At 44.0% G+C, this 9,849-nt stretch overlaps 1 pseudogene; it reads left to right on the plus strand.

Moving 5' to 3' along the window:
• LOC147722414 (28S ribosomal RNA) overlaps positions 1-4,848 on the plus strand; it is an 8,209-nt pseudogene extending 3,361 nt beyond the window's left edge.
• Positions 4,849-9,849: the final 5,001 nt, after the last annotated feature.

Consider the following 9,849-nt stretch of genomic DNA (forward strand, 5'->3'; position numbering starts at 1 on the left):
AAGACCTCAAAAAGGAGAGCTGCCATTCCTGTGCAGCTTCTGTGACCCCAGATTTAGAACAAAAATTGGTGTTTCTCAACATGCTTGGCATGCACATCCAAGAGCGCAAAATGAGGCTAGACTAGCAGCTCTAGCAAGCAGCAAACCGTCAAAATTATGGTCACAGAAAGAAATACTGCTACTAGCAGAATTGGAAAAAGTATATGAAAATAAGAGGAATATTAATGCGCTGATGGTTCCACATTTTGACAATAAAAACAGAAAACAAATTGCAGAAAAAAGAAGAGATAGAAGAGATAAAAGCAAAAAATCCGCAAAAGATGTACTGCAAGCATCAAATGTTTCTGAAAATGACTCTTGCGATGAACCAGAGGTTACAATGGAAGTAACAACAGAAAAGCGCAGAGACTTTATCAATCACAAACGTGCGTAAAAAATCAAGAACTTTGATGAGCTGGAAGACAGAATCACAGTAATCGAGAAGTACACCCAAAACGTAGAGCAACACGGTGCTGCTATGGATCTGATGGATGAGGAAGTGACTTATATAGCAGAAAACACCACTGATATAAGTTCTACACCAGCAAGTGTACCAACAAATGAACCAGCAAGAGAACTCAATAATGAGCCTATGAACTCTGATCAAGATGAGCACCAGAATGCCTTAGTAGGGAACAAGATAACAAAAAAAGACAAGAAAAACGGAAGGCTTAATCGGACGCACAAGAAAAATTATGCCACAGCAAATGTCAGCTATAAAGAATACCAGTCAATGTTTCAAAAAGACAAAAAGAAAATTGCCAGGATTATCACTGATGGGGCAGAAGATGCCACTTGCCAAATCAGTGCTGATGAAATCTTTCAATATTACAAAAACATAATTGAGAAAGAAAACAAGTAAAATCCTAATTTCATGCCAATTGATCAGATACCAGAGGATTATGAAATTAGAAATCTATGTAAAGAAATAACACTGCTCGAAATAACTCCAATTTAAAGAAAGTAGTGGGGCCTGATAAGATTGGTCTGAATGACTTGTATAAAGTACACAGCAAACAACCAAGACTGCTGCCCAGAATTCTATTGTCTTGGTTGATGATGAGAAGAGTACCGGAAATAATCAAAAAGAACCAATCAATTTTGATACCCAAGAATGTACCGATTAGTGAACTTAAAAAAATCAGTAACTGGCGTCCAATTACCATCGGTGCTGCATTCATGAAGTTATTCACAAAAATATTAACTAAAAGACTCTCCTTTTTTGTTGAATTGAATACGAGACAAAAAGGCTTCATGAAGGTGAGAGGTTGTCTCGAGAATCTGACTCTCCTGCAAAATATCATAAAAGGGGCACGAAAAAACAGTCACACATTAGCAGTTGTGTTTATAGATATATCGAAAGCCTTCGACTCTGTCAGTCATGGTCACATTATACAGAGTCTTGCAAGGCAAAGAGTTCCATCATACATCAGAGACATAATAAAAGACTTGTACACGGAATCAACAACATCTTTCAAGGGAAAGAATAACAAAGCAACTCCTGAAATAACAATGAAATATGGGGTTAAACAAGGTGACTCTTTATACCCACTACTATTTAACGTTGCCATGGATCCTCTGATCTGTGATCTTCTGAAAAAACGGCAAGGGCTTTACATTTGGATCAGATGGTCTTATTGAGCAAATCACCGCTCTTGCCTTTGTCGATGACATCGCAGTACTCAGCAGTACCTGGGAAGGAATGAATACAAATCTGAAAATCATTTAAAAGTTCAGTAAAAATACAGGATTACAACTTAATGTGAAAAAGACACATGGATTTTATATCAGTCACCATAAAGATAAAATCCTGGTTAACAACTGTAAACCATGGCAATTTGAAAAAGAAAATATTGAAAATATTCATCCAGGAGAAATTGAGAGATACCTCGGATTGAACTTTGATCCACACACTGGTCATACAAGCAACCAAAAAATGTATGAGGTTCTTGTCAATTGGGCTCAAAAACATAATAATCTACCACTTAAGCCCACACAGAAAATATACATTTTGTGTCAGTACTTGGTACCTAAACTATCATTCAAGTTGGAAATGACAGGAACAGAAGCAAAAACTTTAAATGCTCTGGATCAAACAATAAAAAAGTATGTCAAACACTTTTTACACTTTCCTGCATACACATGTGATGGTCTCCTATACTCGAAAATATCATTTGGGGGCCTCAGTATACACAAAGTATGTACACTAATTGGTCTCAATAAAGTCAATGGCTCATTGTATCTCAGGGCAGCTCCAGATCTGTACATACTGCATTAGTTCATGTATGCAGGAGAAGTAATAAATGAAAAAATTGATAACATCATCAAAACGCACAAACTTAACATTTAAGACAGTGGGTTTCTGAGTTATGATTTAAATTTGTTAGCAACATATGATTGGAGAAAAGAAGATTTTGAGAAATGGGCAAATCTCCCTGTCCAAGGTGATGGTATAAAATATTTAGCAAGTAATCCAACCTCAAACTTCTAGATCAGCAAGCATAACAAAATGAAAGAAAACCAATACATAGCTGTACTGATGTTAAGAGCAAATGTTTTATCTACTAGGGAAACCATCACTAGAGGAAGAAATCGTTCATTTGCTAGTTGTAGATATCGTAATGATGTTTGCAAAACAATTTCTCATATTTCAGGCGCATGTCCTAAAACCAAGGACATTAGGATTAAAAGACACAACTAAATTCTGGAACTGCTCATTGATAGAGCAGAAAGTTGTGGTTGGATGGCATATAGGGAACCTCATGTTAAGAATAATCAATGTGAACTACGAAAACCAGATGTAGTGTTTACCAAAAATGGTACAGCTGTGGTGATTGATGTTTCAATTTGATATGAAAACTCACAGAATTCCCTTGAATTACCGTATGAGAGTAAAGTGAAATATTATCAGGATCTATCACAGCAAATCAAAGCTCTCACAAAATGCACCACTGTAAAATTTCATGGCTTTATCGTAGGATGTTGTGGTATTTGGCCTCAATGTAATGATGTTGTTCTGGCTGATTTAGGTTTGCAAATGTCATTCCCATTCAAGAAAAATGTTTGCCCGACTACTTTAATGTACACTCTTAAAATGTGCCAAGTATTCATGGACAATTGAGTATCAAGCTTATACTGAGATGTACACTTTCTTGCCGCACACATGTCACCCTTATAAAGCATAATGTTTTAACATATAGGTTTATAGTTGACACAAGATTTAGTATAGATGTGAATTTTTACAATTTTATAGATGTGCATTTTCTAGTTAGATGTGTAATTTGTAGATGTGTATATTTTATAAATGTGTGCTCATAACAATTTAGATATAGTTGTGTACATCATACTTATTGAAATGTTTTGGTTGGGGAATAGGTCTCAAATAATCTCATACACATAGTTATCACACATTGATTAATGATGTCCTGCTAATCATATTTTAATTTCTCAGGACTGTTCGTAGACAATTTTAAATTGTTGGAATAGTACTGCAGGGTGTACTATCTCCGGCCTATACATGATCCCAGTTCTAGTGAGTACAGCGTTAAGTGTGGCTGTACTCCTGAACGAAAGAATGTTGTATTGTTGGAAGCAAAACCGAGTTGACGCTGATGGTCAGCATAGTAACCCAGAATGAGCCACCGAGAGGTGGTATAGAATAGCCAAATGCCTCTTCATCTAATTAGTGATGCACATGAATGGATGAATGAGATTCCCACAGTCCCTACCTACTATCTAGCGAAACCACAGCCAAGGGAACAGGCTTGGCAGAATCAGCAAGGAAAGAAGGCCCTGTTGAGCTTGACTCTAGTCTGGCACTGTGAAGAGACATGAGAGGTGTAGGATAAGTGGGAGGCCCTCAGGCCACCAGTGAAATACCACCACTCTTATCGTTTTTTTCACTTACCCGGTGAGGCGGGGGGTCGAGCCCCGTGGGGCTCTCGCTTCTGGCTCCAAGCGCCCGGCGCCCACTGTGTGTGACTTGCTCAGGGGACAGTGGCAGGTGGGGAGTTTGACTGGGGTGGTACACCTGTCAAACGATAATGCAGGTGTCCTAAGGCGAGCTCACGGAGGACAGAAACCTCCCACGGAGCAGATGGGCAGGCTTGCTTAATCTCGATTTTCAGTATGAATACAGACCGTGAAAGTGAGGCCTCACGATCCTTCTGACTTTTTGGGTTTGAAGCAGGAGGTGTCAGAAAAGTTACCACAGGGATAACTGGCTTGTGGCAGCCAAGTGTTTATAGCGACGTCACTTTTTGATCCTTCGATGTCGGCTCTTCATATCATTGTGAAACAGAATTCACAAAGAGTTGGATTGTTCACCCACTAATAGGGAACGTGAGCTGGGTTTAGACCATCGTGGGACAGGTTAGTTTCACCCTATTGATGATGTGTTGTTCGAATAGTAATCCTGCTCAGTACCAGAGGAACCGCAGGTTCAGAAATTTGGTGTATGTGCTTGGCTGAGGAGCCAATGGGGCGAAGCTACCATCTGTGGGATTATGACTGAACGCCTCTAAGTCAGAATCCCCCCTAAACCGTAATGATACGCAGTGCCGTGGAGCCTCGGTTGGCCTGGGATAGCCGGCCTCTCTCGGGGGGCCTTTGCATAGAGCCGCTCGCTTGGGAACTGGAGCGCGGACGGAAGGGGGCCACCTCCATCGCCCTTAGTGCACTGCATGTTCGTGGGGCACCAGGTGCTAAATCATTAGTAGACGACCTGATTCTGGGTCAGGGTTACGTAAGTAGCAGAGCAGCTACCTCGCTGCGATCTATTGAAAGTCATCCTCTGAGCCAAGCTTTTGCCTCTCCGTGCATGGGCGCCCGCAGACGCCTCCCTCCACCACACCTAGGGGTGGGTCCCTCTGCCGCCGGGACGGCGGGAGGGATGCGGAGGGGGTAACACGGGCCCACAGGAGACCGCCCCCACCACGTACCCTTCGGCACGGTAGCCTCCCCCTCCCGTCCCTGCCCCACCAGGCTGCGGGGATGGGGCCACAGTCCCTTGCAGGTCAACAGGGTGACCAGATGGCTCGGGCCGGCCGGGCCTCCCCTTCCCGCTGCTCCAGGGCAAGTAGAGCAGAAAGGCAAGCAGCAGCAGCCCTGGGGAAGGGGCATCCCAAACGGCTGCTTCGGAGTGCCCGGCCACCCTCGCTGGACTGCAAGGGCGACTGGGTACGCCATCCTTCCGGAGGGCCCGGGGAGGCTTTCCCTGCGCTTCCACGACTGGGTGCCCTGTCCCCCAGCCTGCTGCACTGCCAAGGCCCGGGACGGGGTTCCGTCATGCCAGGGAGCCTCCCCTTGCTTGGCTGGGTTCAGGAGCTCCGTCTGACAGGCCCCGGGGTGCGTGAGGCCACCGTCCTGCAAGCCATCAGAGGGTCCGGGCGCTGGGGACGGGGGTCCACCGGGTCCTGGGTTAGCTCTCCCCGGCCTTGCTAGGGTTCGGAAGCTGGGACAGGCCCGGGCACGGGTTTGAGCTCTGTCAGGCAGGCCCTGTGGTGCGTGAGCCCCCCATCCTGCAAGCCATCAGAGGGTCCGGGCGCTGGGGACGGGGGTCCACCAGGGTCCGGGGAGGCTCTCCCGGGCCTTGCTAAGCTGGGACCGGGCCCGGGACTTGAGCTCCGTGCGGCGGGCCCCGGGGTGCATGAGCCCCCCGTCCTGCAAGCCAGCCGAGGGTCCAGGCGCTGGTGACGGGGGTCTGCTGGGCCCCAGGGAGGCTCTTCCCGGCCTGACTAGGGTTCAGAAGCTGGGACCGGGCCCGGGGCTCCTGCTGCGTCCGGCGTGGCTGCTTTCAGTAGCAAGGACTGGGTCGGGGAGCAGGGGTGGCTGGCTTCATCCACTATGCTGTCAGAGCGTAGTTTTCTGCCCACCCCTAATATATATAATACATATTTAAATATGGAACCAAACCACATTCACTGGATGATGTCATCAGTGATGTCATAGTCCAACGTAAACAACATCAACGTAAGACTATAAATAATTAGGCTACGCCTTGGGCGTGGTTCGCTTCTGCAAAGAGAAGAGACTGCGTCGCAGCTAAGGTCCGCACCCTGCCACATGGCTGCCGCCATGACTACATGCCTCCTCGATACAGGCCAATTGCAAACTCAGCCCCACAGCCCCGCAGACTTATGTCTGTATCGACTAGTGCCTTCCATTTACACTGCGGACAGCAGGGTTTACAATTTGAATTCAACTTTGGATCTAAATTTGGATAAATGCTGAGTACTGCCTTCAATCTACTCTGCTGTCAGTAGAATTGACAACTTGATACCAGTTGCGCATCAGCACTACAGAAAACATTGAATTCAGTCTCGATTTCTTTAAACCAGAGACAATTGTACTATGTGCTCAGATTTTCTTAAAGTTTGAATTTATGTAATGTTGAGACAATTCTACTGTATGTGTTCAGATTTTTTTTACATAAGTCACTAAAATCATTTGTCGATATCTGTGCTGACAACTGCCTTCCATCTACATTGTGAGGACTCACGATTCAGGTGGAATGACGATTGCACATGACACATTACAATATTCAAGAGACATTGTACCAGTGCGACCCGAACGAACCACGAATCATCACAGGGTGCGCACACGCTGAGTTCTTCAGGTACCTCTAACTCACTGCATGGCAAGTCATCTCCACGTGGCCTTGTTAAAGCAGAATTCACTAGGCAAAAATCATTGCTCCCAGTGCGGCCTGCCCGGACTACGCATCATCGCAGGTTACGTACACGCTCAGTGCCAAAGGTACCAGTAACTCAGTGGACCATAATTCATCGGCACATGGCTGTATTCAGGCAGAATTTAACTGATTCTTTATTCATTATTTATAAAGTGCAGTATCGAACAAAGTAACGTCCCTCAAACCTACACAAAATCACCACATGGCATTACTAAGCCAGAATTCACAAGACAAAAAACATTACTATCAGTACAGCCTAACCAGACCACACATCATTGCAGGCTCCACGGAACCTTGTTGTTTCAGGTACCACTAACTCAGTGGAAACCAAACTAAGTATAACACCTACACACTATCCATTTAGTATGCTTCCTTCAATTTTTTTTAATATCACTTACAGATTTAGTTGAATAATCAAATGCACGCTGCATACATGTTCTATCTTCCACTATAATTGCAGATGATACACTCCACCCTAAGATGTACACTGCGGACAGCAGGATTTACAACTTGAACTCACCTTTGCATCTGCACTACAGACAGTAGGGAATTCAACCTTGATTTATTTCATGCAGACACAATTATACTGTATGTATTCAGGTTTTGTTAAAATAAGTGAAAAAAAGTATTGTTCTATAACTGTACTGACTACTAGCTCCCATGTACACTGTGCACAGTAGGTTCATAACTTGAATTTACCTTTTCATCTACACTACAGACAGCATTAAAGTCAGTCTCAATTTATTTAAATCAGAGAAAAAAATAGTGCTGTTGCACTGCCAGTATGCGCAAGCACCTTCAATCGTTGCATCCTGTGAACTATGATAACAAAGAATGTAGAAGATTGTGCCAAAATGTACCTCCACCACCGGCAATACCAAGTACCTCTGGAGTATCACCTTCAACATCGCCACCAGACATACATCCCCAAATTGTGAAAGTTAAAATGCACTGCGCTAAGTGGAGTTGATTAATTTGTTATGGGGACCAATCAGTACACCTAGTTTGCACAGCAATTGATAACCATTGATGCTAGTTTTTTTTTCCCCCTCAAAGTTCATATAGTCCAGTATGCAACAGCGAATGATTTCAGTACAGCCCCCTCAGACCACGCATCACCGCAGGGTGAGCACACGATAAACACCAGACGTACCACTAAGTCAGTACACCATAAATAATCACCACATGCCCATGTTAGGGGAAAATTCAATAGTCAAAACACATTTTTACCAGTGTGATCTGCCTGGACCACGCATCATCGCAGGCTCCACCTACCTCAGTGCACCACAACTCATGAACTCTTTACGATAGAATCTTCTGTGTATTATTTCACATGCAATGCTCCTACCTTTGTACAGCAGAAGTCACAAACTGTTCATGATTAAATATCTGTATATGATATCATGATTACTATTCTACTTGTTACCAACAACGTAATAAATTTGAGTCGTGCACACGTGCCCGTACCCACTTCAACTATCTATCTGTGTCTGTGTATTTATTGTGTTTGTAAAATGCTGCTCCTCTGCCCTACCATATTATATTGTGCTATACATAGCGTATGCAACCATCTTACCTGTGACAGTAAGTGTGGGCTATTCCTCCTTTTTTTTTTAGCATATTTATATAGCACAAAATCAACCCACAACTATATCAGCTATTTACATGAGCACCGTATTTACAATACATTTTCAGGCACGGGTACATTATGTCATTACTCTACAATACCAGGATGCTGGACGCAACTCTGAGCCTCAAACACTGATTTCCAGCACCAAGTTCTACAGTGTACCTCATTAACCACATACGTATATATATATTAGCTGCCCTTCATGTGCCAAAAACTACAACATAAACCTTCCACAGCCCTGTATTACTACAGCTACAACACTCCACTGAATGCACAATAAACATTCATAATCGCAGAAATGCGGTAAGTCCACCATCTTTTATGTATGCAACTATGAACGAATTTATAGTCAGTGATACCCCATACCTTCCATGTTGTCCAAGTTGTGGGACTTTACAGATATAATGACACATTTGTTTTTAAGATCCGGGTGTGTCAGCACTACAAAACGAACACCCGAATCACTTGATTTCCCATATAGCTCATGACGGGACCACACCCATAGCTCCGGAATCATGATTCAGAGCCTCGCGCAGCACTGGCATACCTCAGGCCAGCCCACTCCACTTACGCTGAAAAAAACAAGAATGAAACATTGCCCAGATTTCCATTGTAGTGATTTCTTAGTTCCAGGTCTAGTTGTCAGAACGGCACACACACACTCCCTCATGGCTGGAATACACCCAGAACACACCCATCCAGCGCATGCGTCACTACACACGTGACCCTACCAATAAAAAAGATGGGCGCACCTGCTGTATGCCATTTTAGAGTTGCTCCCATTGCAAGCGCTGTTATGGCCTGTCCTAGTGGTTCGTACGCCTCATGTAGGCCCGAACCACCGAGTACAAGGGCCCTCTACTACGTGCGTGGCCTCTTTGGTCACTGAGTTAGTGGTACCGGAAGGACTGAGCGGGTGAGGAACCTGCGATAATGATGATGGGAGCACGAGTATGTTGTTAACCATACGGATATCAAGACTCGGCACCATATGTCAGATGTCTTGCTGGCAGAGCGGGACTGCATGATGTAGAAGGTGTCCTGTCCACGAAAAGGTGAGCAGTGAGGCCTGGGCTTGTATCGGAGGGAGTCGATGGGCTGCAGCAGACTGGACACAAAAATCAACGCAGCGATTTAGACGAACGCATATATATACCTAATGTTATTGTATTTATATATATTTTTTCCAATAGCACGAACATTTTTATAATCGGTCAAACGTCCGGAATATAAACTATATAAATAGTTGTTTTTAAATGCGAGAGGGAAAGTGTGAAAAAAGGGCGATATTATTCAACTCCACATTAAGATAGTAACAAACACCAATCATAACATCTTTCTTTTACTATCTTTTATATGTAGAGCTTCAGGGTGCATTATGTCCCGGCAGGTGGTAAAAAACACACGGGTGAAAGAAAAGTGAGCTCCGAATATTCATTTCAGTTAGTCTCTCACTTCCTCTCACCTTTGATAAACAAATGGCACACAA

Source organism: Lissotriton vulgaris, chromosome 4_1, assembly GCF_964263255.1.
Source record: "Lissotriton vulgaris chromosome 4_1, aLisVul1.2, whole genome shotgun sequence".
Lineage (NCBI taxonomy): Eukaryota > Metazoa > Chordata > Amphibia > Caudata > Salamandridae > Lissotriton > Lissotriton vulgaris.